At 39.6% G+C, this 13413-nt stretch overlaps 1 protein-coding gene across 1 annotated transcript in view; it reads right to left on the bottom strand.

Annotated features, from left to right (window-relative positions):
• The window catches only part of SNCA (synuclein alpha), a 90566-nt gene that overhangs the window by 56429 nt on the left and 20724 nt on the right, over positions 1-13413 (bottom strand). The gene's annotated exons all lie outside the window — the stretch shown is intronic.

The raw sequence follows: 13413 nt of genomic DNA, 5'->3' as shown, positions 1-13413 counted from the left end.
GAGCAATACCTCCACTGTACCAGTTTAGATACAGAGTCATTACTTTATCTGTTTCGATACATTTCCTCTCATTCTCCCTGCTATCAAAAAAGCCTCTTTCTGCGCTTGTAATAAACCAGTTAATATACTAACTTCAGAAGGCAGCTGGAATGATCAATTGTTACATTTATATTCACAAATGAACCCATGTGACTTTTTTGCAATATAGTGAAGTTGCATAATTGCTGTGTAATCACCATTTGAAGAATTCAGCTCTGATGTGACTGGCTGGCAGGATGAAACAAATGGCCAGGACTAGAAACTAAACTCCTTTTAGCAGTCTTTCCCCAGTTCCTGTTGGTCTGATGTCCCTGTCACAGACACCAGCATAACAATTGGCAGCTGGCTGTCAGATTTAACAGAAAGACCAAAAAGCGTAATGTGCACAGAATCTAAACTACCTTCTCACCCTGTAAATTGGTATTCCCAATCAGGTTTGAGAGGCTTACTGATGGGGTGACGTGGGGATACTAGACAGACACTGGCCATACTGTAGCTAAATATAGAGCCCTCTGGTCTCCAGAGTTGTCAATCCAGCACCTTTCACATGCACTAAACTCACTTAAGATAAATTTTTAAACATGTGGGGAAAAATCCTCTTTCCTCATTATAAGGAGCATAGTGGAAGCCACTCATATTTACATCCCTTCTTTAGTGACTTCCCCCTTGACCTGTTAGAATAACTCTCTCAAGGGATGGAAATTACTTCAGCCTCTATGCTTGTTAATCTCTGACCCTTCCTTCTATACACTGTACGCCCATCTGAGCTCTTCTAATTATGTCTTGATGGTCTTGTAAAATGAAATACTGTCAACAGCGAAATCAGAAGTGACCAAACCACTAAAACTAATACTACTAGGAGGGTAACGCTGTTTAAAAAGAGACAGATTTATTCTGCATCAATTACACAAATCACAAATTCAATAAGACTTGGGTTAAACAAGTATCTAACAAAAGAATTAATGTTTAAATGATTTACGCATGCATTAAATCCTGTAATGAATTATAGGATTTAATCCCACTGTATAATCAGTATCATTTTAAATTATCGTAATATATGTTGAATTATGACACTAAATTGGTATTTATGCATAAACATTACATACACACTCTCTATAGTATATACACTGTATATGTGAACTACATAGACAGCAAATTAATTTGCTATCTGTAAAACCATGCTATATTATTTCTGTACCTAAGAAGTTTGAACTGCAGTCAATGTGCTACAAGTTAAGCATTTCCCTTAAGTGCCTAGCTGAACTGCAGCCTTAATCGTTAACAATTTATAATGTTTCAGCATTGTCCATTATAAATACTTCATTATAGATGTGATCAGAATGCTGGCAGCATCCACTCTCACCACAGCCAGTTATACTTTCACATGGGTGCCAGCCCTCTGCCCCAAGGTACACGTGAAATTAAGAAAACGTCTAATTCTTTAGACTTCTTCCTAATGGCCATATCTTAACCTAGCTCTGCCCTTTTTTCCCTGTGTGTATTTTCTACTTTCAGTTGTAAAAGCACAGATTTCTTTAGCAACATCAAATTATCATTTGGATTGTTGATGATTCTCCCTTTGATTATTTCCCCCTTCCCTCCAAGGGCCGACGATCCTTGCACTGCTAAAATACTCATCTAATCTACTCATTAGGAAGAAGTTATTTTTTCACAAATTATACTTACTTTGCCATGGGGAATGATTTCTACCTCATTTTATAACTATATAATCACACGGGCCAAGATTGTTACCCATCTCATACACCCACCCAGGGGAATTAGTGTGCGTACAATGTCCCCTTACTCACCTGCACGGGCCACCTCCATTACAGATCACAGTTTAGAGAAGAAAGCAGCTTCTGCAGGTCCAGTACTCCCCATCATGGGCAGGTGGAAGGACTGAGCAGGGAATGGGTGGATCCTTGGTCTCTGCCCTACCCTCTCAACACAGTGGACAACACAGCTGTGCTGCTGTAAAGGAGCCCTTTAGCTGATAAAGATTACTTCGCTCCTGAAGCAAAGGAAGGGGAGGATTAGAGACCAAATTCACTCTGAGTCAATCTCTGATCTGCTCCTGGTGGCAGCCCAACTTTGAGCTGCTTCTTAGGGCTAGGGTTAATCCACCATTTTAGCACATTGATATTACAATATCTAAGGCTGTGGAAGGGGTTCTACATTAGCTATGTCTGCTACATCAGCTCATTTTGGGCTCAGTCCTGACTATTCCAGCCCTGTTCCAGCAAAGCACTTGAGCAGTTCTCTAAGTTAACCAGCTCCTTACGCATTTGGATCAGAGTCGGAGTGCTCAGTCACTTTCAGGATCAAGGCCTAAAGAAAACAGCATTGCTGGCTTGGTTTCATTTGGAGTTTCTTACAGATATCCATTTTCAGTGAACTAATGACCCATTTCGATAATTGCATCCAACTGCTCAAAAGGTAACATTTTAGATTAGAGAGCCAAAAATATAAAAAGGTTTCAGATGTCTGTTCTCAGATGGCAAAATTTGATGTGTTTCATAGAATATCAGGGTTGGAAGGGACCTGAGGAGGTCATCTAGTCCAACCCCCTGCTCAAAGCAGGACCAATCCCCAATTAAATCATCCCAGCCAGGGCTTTGTCAAGCCTGACCTTAAAAACCTCTAAGGAAGGAGATTCCACCACCTCCCTAGGTAACCCATTCCAGTTTGTGATGTAGTCCACTTACTTTTCTCTCAATAATTGTGATCCCGGGACATATTCTGGGAGCTTTTGACACAAACATTTTGTAAGAAATATTGGAGGGAGGGAAACCTCAACCTACCAGGTACCCTGCCACAAACCAGTTTACTCTCTCTTGTTTAGGTGTCAATTAAAGGCCCAGATATAATACAGCTGAAAGCACTGGAGACAGTTTGCACAGATAGTTCAATGGTAGCCTTTTATACAGATGACAGGGCACCAGAATTGCTTTGCTCTTCACCTGGATACCGCTGGCTTTTTATAACACAACTGTAATCATGAGAAATGTGTGCTTCTTATTTATGAATACAAAGATTTATTTAGATCTCTCATGAGATCTCTTTAATGATTGAAATAGGCATGTTTTATAACAAACTCTGTTTGTTTGAAGAGTTGTTATACAAATCCCTAAATAAACAAACTTCATTGTTGTCAAATCTATCCTAATAAATCAACTGTTAAAGTTCTCATTTTCCCCTGTTTAAATTTGTAGTGAATTTAATTCTCAGGAATGACGTTTGACTGATATATCTGAAAGCATGAATAATTCTGTTCATCCACACAACTACTTCCGCTTGATTCAATCACGAACTAGAGAAGCCATGGGTATGAGTGATAAAATAATGTATTCTCAGTATTCTCTCTTTGTCCACTCAACCCATGGCCTCTGCTTAGATGGTCTCTAACTTTATGTTGCCATCATCACAGTGGAGCTGGAACAATTTGTACAGTTGGGGTGCTGAGAGCCATTGAACCAAACCCTAAACCCTGTTTATGATGGAAACTACTTCAAGCCAGGGGGTGCTGCAGCACCTCCCACACCCTTAGTTCCAGCACCTATCACCATGGTATCTAGGACCCCAATTCTCCATTTCATATCTATTCAGCAAACCACATCACAGTGAGGGGGGTGGATGAGAGGAGGGATAGCTCAGTGGTTTGAGCATTGGCCTGCTAAACCCAAGATTGTGAGTTCAATCCTTGAGGAAGCCATTTAGGGATCTGGGGCAAAAATCTGTCTGGCGATTGGTCCTACTTTGAGCAGGGGGTTAGACTAGATGATCTCCTGAGGTCCCTTCCAACTCTGATATTCTATGAAGTACTTTGCTGAATGGGGATGGATGGACTCAAGCACATGTTTCATTGCTTCTTTGAAATGGGGCCTCATTGCCCAGCAAAACTTTCATCACTTGCCAACAAAAAGTACCAGCTAGGATACTGTTTTTTATTATGTGGATACATATATACTAGGATCTGGACAATGAGCAACAACTAACTTTACACATCTTCAGAAGGGTAACAACTTTCAGTCATTACCAACCTGCATCCCATGTAAACTGCTGTCCTAGCAAGTGATGTGTGAATCAGGGTTAAATGTCAAATCTTAAGGGCACTTACTGTAATACACATTTTTGGTCCTATGAGGTCAGCAAGATAGGCAAAGAGGCTCTGACACAATATGTAAGAGGCAGGAAACTAAGGATGTTGCTATTGTAACTGATGACGTTTGCAGGCTTGTAAACCTACCCCCAGCACTCAGGACAGACAATACTAGTAAGTTTGCACAACCCCTGTAAGTTATAAACATTATTTCCAATCGGAGGTCATTCAAGAATCCTTTGTGCAACAGTGGGAAGGGATAGCAATAGTCGGCATGAATATGAATTATCCCTGAATGAACTTGAACTCATACACCCTCTTAGCAAGCAGCATCCCCCTTCATATTTAATATAGGCTTTGCTACTGTATTTAGATCTAGAAAAATACATTTGTGTGAGCTTTGCATGAGATCCCACACACAGGCACAGACAGATACACAGGAAGGAGTGGGACACTGAAAAAAGAACTGGTGCCACATTAACTGAAAAGGTTTATATAACACACACTAAGTATGACTAGAATTAGAGGAGACAAATGTATCAGCCTCTAGTGTGCTGGGAGGAAATTAAGTTAACTGGAAAGGATATTAAAGATTAAATGTACAGGAGTGAGGAGGAGAGGCCAGAGGAAAGAATGAGTGAGCGGAAAAAAAAAATGCAAAATAAAGAGTATGGAAACTAAAAAATTAAAATACACTTCTACCCCCATATACCGCTGTCCTCGGGAGCCAAAAAAATCTTACCACGTTATAGGTGAAACCGCATTATATCGAACTTGCTTTGATCCACCCGAGTGTGCAGCCCTGCCCCCCCGGAGCGCTGCTTTACCGCGTTATATCTAAATTCATGTTATATCGGGTTGCGTTATATAGGGGTAGAGGTGTAAATCAATGGATCAAATGATAGTCAAACTCCAGAAAGGAGAGTACTGGGGGAAGGGGCTGATGTAAGAAGCTAGAAACGGAGAGAATTAGACCAGAAGAAAAATAGTGATATCCACCTATTCAATATAAGGCATCTATATGGCCTCCCATTACCAGAGCATCTGAGCACCTCACAATCTTCAATGTGTTTATCCTTACAACATCTCTTTGAGATGGGCAGTGCTTATATCCCCATTTTACAGATGGGGAATCAAAGCAGAGAGACTAAGTGACTTGCCCAAGGGCACATAGAAATAATGTGGCTGAGCCAGGACTCTCAAGTCCCAGGCTACCTCCTTGGACCAACCTTCCTTTCTGTACTCTCCAGTCTTATACTTAAATTGTAAGATCTTTAAGGAAGCGCTGACTTTTTGTTACATGTTTGTACAGCACCTAAAACAATGCAGCTGGGACTCCTAAAATAGAGAAAACAGAATGAAGCCACTCAAGAGCCATTCCACCTACTTCCACTACAGGCTGCTATAATACTTTATGATCGGTGGTATCCAAGGCAGTAAATAGATCTAAAAACATCAGCATGTTATTCAGTATCATCAATCAGCAGGAGATGAACCAGTATAATCTATGCCATCACCATGCCAGACTCAGGTCCATTCCAAGATTAACAAAGTCCAAGGCATATGGTTACTGTGGGAGTTATCTTGCCAAACCTTACTAATGACTATAAACAGCTATGGAAGATTATATTGGGGTCAATAACCAAATAGAATGTCCACATCAAGACATGGCTTTCTGGACAGAGGCTAATCATGAGCCTTAAAACTATTGGTATCCTGCCTTCCCTAAGGAAAGCGCTAACAATCTCCTCCATGAAGGAACCAGGCCTTTCCCACTGTCCATCATCCAGGAAGGCTAAGGACAGATTGTGCCACAACCCCCCCCCCCCCCCCCCCACACACACACACCACTTCTGAACCTCCCTGAGCAACACCAGCTGAAATGCAAGCAGAGAAGACCTAGCATTTGCAGGTACCTTGGTAAAACATCGTTGCCAGCAATATAGTATGTAGGGTGGGGATGGCCATCTAAAAGCAAAGAACTTCATTTGCATTTTAACCATCCTATTAAGTCACTTCTCAAAAGAAACTTGAATGGTATTTCTCATGTTTTCCTTCCAATGGGATTAGAAGTCAGGATGTTTTTTTCCTGCTATCTCTGCTACCAGGAGACAGTAAATTACGTTTTGTCTTTTGAAACAATTCTAACTACCAACAAGATATCAAGTGTGGTGTTTGGTAACTGAATAGAATACTAAAATGCCCCTGCTTCCTCCTTTTTTGAAGACTATGGACAACACCACCATCCTACCTGTCATTCAGGCCAGTAACCTGGGCGTCATCTTCAACTTGGACCTCTCTCTAGGCCCTCACATCCTATAATTGAACCTTGCTGACTTTTTCTGCATAACCTCTCTAGGATATGGTCTTTCTTATTTATCCGAACAGCTAAAACTCATGTCCAGACTCTCATCATCTCAATTACTGCTACATCCTTCTCTCTGGCCTTAACAAATGCCATCTTGCCCCACCCATATCCACTCAGAGTATAACTGCAAAGATCACCCCAGTGCCTGATTTTCTGACCACATCACAACTCTCTTGTCATCTCTCGACCGGCTCCCCCTTCTCTATTGCATCAAACATAAGCTACTTGGTTTTGCTTTCAAGGCCCTTTACAATCTATTTCCTTCATGTCTATTATCTCTCATTCAGTACTGAAAGGTTGATTCCTGCCTTTGACTGGCCCATGATGCTAGCCTTGATTGCTCACTTGTTAAACAAGTACCATTCTGCTTTCTCCCATGCTGCTCCATAAAGCCACTTCACTGTTCTCCTTCAAACTCTCTTTGCCATGACTCCTACAAATCCTACCAAGCTGACCAATATTGTTCCCTTGCACTCCCCCATCTGTCTGTATCCATCTGTTGTTATTTAGATTGTAAGTAACAACAGGCAAAGAATGTCTTTTGTTCTGTGTTTGGTCAGTGCTTACCACAGTGGGTTGCTGGTCCATGACAAGAACTCCTAAGCCACAATGATGATACTTGGGCTTAACTCTTCTATGCTTGGCTCTTTGTGTCAGGTGCGCATGTCCTCACCAGGAGCACTTGTATGGACTGTACTGTCAGTGTGGGGCACTGTGTGACAGCCCCTGAAAGCTAGTAACAGTTGATATAAGCAATGCAGAGTGTACCCTAACAATGTGTTGACCTAACTACATCAACCTTGACTCTACACCACTCGTGGAGGTGGAGTTATTAAGTTGGCACAGCGGGGCAAGTCACATCAGCCGGAGTGAAATTTAAGTATAGGCACTTCCATAGCGAGGTCGATGTAAGTTGCCTTGCATGGACTTAACTATGTAGTGTAGACCAGACCTAACTGCTCCCATTTTACTCAGTGGGTGTTTCATCACTGGCTTCATTACAAGCAGAGTTAGGCCAATTTCGAGCACCTGAGAAAAATTCCATCTCATATTTTCTACTTATATTTAGGAGATATCGAATTACCACTGAAATCAACGGGCATCACTCCATTGACCTCAATGGGCTTTGGAACAGGGCATAAATGAGTAATTTATATTCTATATAGTGTTGAGGAGAACTACAGTAGAGCCTCAGAGTTATGAACCTCAGGAATAGAGGTTGTTCATAACTCTGAAATGTTTGTTCCATAATGTTTTGTTCAGTGTTTTTTCTTTCAAAAATGTACAGCTGAACATTAACTTAATACAGCCTTGAAAGTTTACCATGCAGAAGAAAAATGCTGCTTTCCCTTTGTTTTATGTAACACCGTACTGTACTGTATTTGCTTTTATTTTTTGGGGGGGCGGTTCTCTGCCGCTGCCTGATTGTGTACTTCCGGTTCCAAATGAGGTGTGTGGTTGACTGGTCAGTTCGTAACAATGTGTTTGTAACTCTGGGGTTCTACTGTAGTGCTAATATATACACAGGGATTTTGTTTGGGTTTTTTAAAATTCGACATTTCAAATTTTGAGGCAGTTTCCCCGAGATAATAACTTTATTGTAGGTCAAATTTTGAGCCTAAACTACTTGACATCATCAGCAGACGTGAATGCATGGAAGAGTTTGCTGATCAGTTTTTGGCATTTTCTATCCATTTTAAATGAGATTAAAATCATCCTGTGTACCTACTTATTGTTTTTTCCAGCTACAGGAGTGCTAATTAGTACATTTGAAGGAATACCCAAAAGCCCTAGTTCACATTATGGGATGATGGCATCTTTAAAGATGATGCATCACCCAATTTTTTAAAATGTGTGTTTATCAGAAAGGAGAAAGAAAAAGAAAAACAAACATTCCATCAATGAAAAATTAAGCCCAAGCCATTTAAGGGATGTTGATACCTAATGTCCATTAGAATTGGAATTCAGCCCAAGCGTACAAATAATAAGTGCATGGAACTTACTATGGTGCCCGTTGGCTTAATTCAAGTTAAAGTTATTCCTGTCTCATCAACATTAAAAGGAACATTCCACACATAAGACTCTATTGTGGTACTTTAGCCACAACCTCTTATTGGGCACAATGCCTCCCAGAGCTCCCCTGCACATAGGGGGAACAAAGATCCATGTGTAGAGTCATTTGGTCAAGGTGACCCCAAAAAGAGATGTAGGGACTGGTTAAAGTCAGCAGGTATATGGAAAAAGTTGGTTGACCATGAGAAGTAACAAAAACAGGCAGCTGAATTACAGTAGCTTTTATGCTGTGTTCTTCAGCTGGTCTAATCGTCCCCCTTCACTGAACAGCCATGTGGAACAATGATTAAAGTCTTCTGAAGAATCCAGAAAACGACGGCCATATTATATCAGGAGGAAAAAAGGAAAGGGAACTCGCAAAATTCCTACAGTTTTTATGCTTTTGTATTCATTTTCATGTGCAATATATACTAATAAGGGCTTTTAGTTTAATAACGTTTCCTGTAGGAAAGAATTATTTAACATTGAAGTCAACAAAATCCTCACATAACAGGTTTTTTCCCCAGTGAAAGCATGGTAATTACACTGATGAGCTATATCACCCAGCCCCACATACTGTATTTATAGACTCACAAGCACAATTCCGCCTGCCACTTCAGAGTCACTGTTGAAAGTGGAAAGCTTTTTTTTGTTCTACAGTGGGATTTACAAGCGATCAGATATAAAAAACTAAAGACCTCCAGGAGAAGGCATGCAAGTCTATTTAATTACACAATAAGCTTTTCAGGGCAGGGACCATGTCTAAACATATGTTTATACTGCGCCTAGCGCGAGTCTTGATCTTGAATAGGGCCTTTGGATACAATCACAACATAAATAATCATCACTACTTTTACTAGAGATAAAATGCACCTGAGATTTGTTTATGAGCTGTAACATCAGCCGAGTTAAAAACCACAACTTTAGTGTGTTCTCTCCATGGTACTCCTTCTTTAACTCCCCTTGATGCTAATGGGAGCTACATGCGGTGTGTACTGAAGCAAACAGACACCCAAGGGATTTATTGGATGGCTTTCTCTACACAGGGAAAGCATATTTTCTTACTGTGAATATAATTATCTTATTTTCTCCATTTTTCTCCTTGATCATTATGAGATTAAGAGTTATTACCAAACATGACTCATACAGCACACAGATGGGGGAACCAAACAAAAGTTGAAGCCAAACATAGAACTCAGTAACTCAGCATCTTGATTTCTCATTCTCACTTTACATGAGTAATATGTGTTATAGATGATATACACGTGGATGGCAATAGGCAATGATTATAAGCAACCTACTGACCTTTTTGACTGTATAACTGTCAATAGGAATTGTTTAACCATTTATTAAAACATTTTCTAATAATTTTCTAACCCTTTAAAATTATTTATGAACTTAATATAAAGTGTGACACTTCTTGCTTTGCTGTCCACAAGTAAATTCCTTCCAAATCATAAAACCCATAAGCAGCACTGAAACTGCCAATAAACAAATCAGCCCTGTCAACCATAGTTTGATTTGTCACTAAACCACTTCCCAGTCAAGGTTTGCCTGGGTATATAGCGTTAGAATTTGGGCTGCAGTTCATGGTAACAGAAGCCTTCCGGTCTGGTCTCCAGTTAGAGCACTAACAGTACTTCTCATGTTCCCAGACCATGTAGAATGATACACAGCCAGTTTTTAACTTCTTAGAAGGAACGGAAGTATTATTAATTATTAATATTAGCACCTTCAGATGGATGTAGCCCACACAGAAAGCATTTCCCCAGGCATCTGACCAGAGTTTCTATACCACAAGTAGTCTTGCAGCTACATATGAACACACATACATTCCGTTAGGCCTATGATCCCTCTCCCTAACAAGGAATTTGAAAGGCACAACTAAACTGCTGTTCACTCATGAGAATAATGCCAGCGATAACTTAACTAGTGAAATGGTTAATCAGTGATATAATCCTTCACAAGTGCTACTGTAAATCTTGAGGGAATCAAGTCCAAACAGTTCAAATAAGAGGGACTTGGTAATGCAGAGATATTTCATTTCTATCCTGCTTTATACTTCAAGATCACCAAAAACAAAAACCCTTCCTAACCTCAGAGAGCAGTCACATGAAACAGATATTAGTGTCTATTGGTTTTAGTCCTGCAGTCAGGTATTTATAGATAGCTGATCACATCAGTCTCATGGGCCCTGATCCTGCAATTGAAAATGTGTGGGCATAGTGCCGTGCTCACATGGGGTCCCTCTGAGCCTATATCAGTTTGCTCACATGCTGTCATCTGCAGAATCTGTGCCTAAGCGCTTAGGCAACATGAACTGGGAGACACAATTTATCACAAAGTTGGAAGCAAACTCAGAAGGTGACACCACACTAGCAAACATCCTGGATTCAAGTGTGCAAAGGAACCCCAGCTCATTACCCTCTTTCTGTCCAATTCCAATTAATATGGTTTAATTTCTAACTTTACAAAATGAGTAATGTTGTGAAAGCAATATGCAAGCTCGGACGTTGCACACAGGGATATTAGATCATTTGTTTTGTAACATCCCTGATTATCAGTCATCCATGAGGAGAGAAGCTTGGGACACAAAGGCACAGACTTCTAACAATTGAGCTAAAGGAGTTAGTTTACTAGTAAGAGTAGAAAGTTCTTACTCGCTATGGACTGAGCACCAAACAGGGGTTATAACCCACTTAACTGGCACAGGACGTATATATATAAGTAGCATGTGTGTATATATATATATATATATACACACACACACACACACACACATGCTACTTAAAGTTACATCCAAATGTCCAATGTATACCCCAATTTCATATGCTCAGACACGTGCTATTTGAAAAATATTCAATTTTCGCTGATATGTTCCATTCTTGTCCTCAGCCCAAATGTAAATTTACCTGTCAAATTTGAGCAAAATCCATTCACTCATTTTTGTATTATACACAGGAGAAGCCCCCACCCTACATTGCTATAAAAATATTTTAAACAGCTGAACTTTGTAACTTGCTATGTTCTAGATGGTTGCTCCTCTTCTGCGAAAACAATAAGGCAGAAATTCTCAAAGCTGCCTAAGAGATTTGAATGCTAATGGGGTGAGTGGTCAAAGAGGCCCAGAGGGCTTTGACAACCTCAGCCTAAATAAATAGGAATGGATAAATAATGACAATGTAAGAAATAGAAAAATTGGTTCTCTCATTCAAAGTACAAAATCTCAACTACACTTAGAATTTATTATGCTATTTATAGGATTGTGGAATAATATAAATATACACTACAGATGTTCTTTGGTTCTATGGATGGGATTTTATTCTGTTATTGCTAATGAGTTTCATAGCTATATAAGTTTTTAACTATACAAAGTAGGATTAGACAGTAAAATCAGTACAGAATAGTGCTTTTATTAAAAAAATACAAGGAAGAAATATAACTGTAGATTAATGTAATGTTAAAGTTATAATTTTAAAAGTCAGGAATCACAAACATTAGGAGTGGCTAAGAGTGAAACGGTAATCATATGTGGTCATAAAATTGATGCCTACGACACTGCATAGAATGCTTCCAAGTTCCAAGAGCTACCCAACAGCAAAGAATGCAATTCTTTCTGTAAAGCCACTGAAGAGATACAACAAAACTTAGCAGAAAATAAGGGCGTGGGCTCTATAACTTTTCACTCATCTCATTCCCCTGATAGTTCATTAGGTATTTAATTTTCTAAATGCTACAAAATAGCTTGTAGAAAGCACCTGGGACACATTTTGGCAGCATTTTCTTTACATTTGAATTTAAAAGGATGAAAAATAAAACATGAAAATTGCTTGAAAAAACTAACAAAACCACTAATGTGATGTTTTGAGACCAACCTACTCCTATGCAACAAATGCCCACTCGCAGTGTAATTCTTCTTTTTCTAAAACAATAAAAAGACTCATTAAAGTGCATTTCTGTCCGTCTTAAAGCAGATAGTAAGGATATAGAAGAGCTACTGGAAAGAATTCAGTTTTAACAGCTTATCTTTCTGTTAAATGGGAAAAAAATTACACAGCAATTTATTCAGTCTAAGTGCAGCGTAACGCCCTACATTTAAAATCCATTCTTTTGCAAATACTTTTTTCTTTACATTCTCCTATTTTTCTATCACTTTAAAAATATTTGTGCATAATACATAACATGAGTTGTTTTACTTCTGTCTTTTGGTTGTTTTTGTCCCAAGAGATCAATATACACAATGATAGTCATTAAGAAGTCATCATCTACCGACAGTTACCATGCTTTGATATCTGAGACCATACTTTTTCTCTGGTGTAAGTACAGAAATATAATGACAGTGTATCAGATACCAAAATATGGGAATTGGTGGTATAGGACAACTGATAATGGCAGCCTCTGGGCTGAAACAAAAATAACTGCAATTATTTTTACACAACACGCTAGAAAAGAATCTGACCTGCAGAGGTCAGAGAAGTTCAGAGGCAACTTTGAGTTCATCTTATTATAGGTACGGAGGTAGCAGTCTGCTGCAAAATTTAGATTTGGATCAAAACTTTCTTAGCGTTTGAGTATGCCAATGTAATTAACGGGTGAACGTATGTTACACTGCTCCTTCTGTGCCCAATCCACAGAGGATATGAGTTTGCCCTTGAACTCAAGCTGTAGTAGCTTATGCAATGGTTCTTAAACTTTTGTACTAGTGACCCCTTTCACATAGCAAGCCTCTGAGTGCGACCCCCCCTTATAAATTAAAAAGCACTTTTTTATATATTTAACACCATTATAAATGCTGGAGGCAAAGCAGGGTTTGGGGTGGAGGCTGACAGCTCGCAACCCCCCATGTAATAGCCTC

This window comes from Trachemys scripta, chromosome 5, assembly GCF_013100865.1.
Source record: "Trachemys scripta elegans isolate TJP31775 chromosome 5, CAS_Tse_1.0, whole genome shotgun sequence".
Taxonomy (NCBI): domain Eukaryota; kingdom Metazoa; phylum Chordata; order Testudines; family Emydidae; genus Trachemys; species Trachemys scripta.
This window is presented reverse-complemented; position numbering and strand designations above follow the sequence as displayed.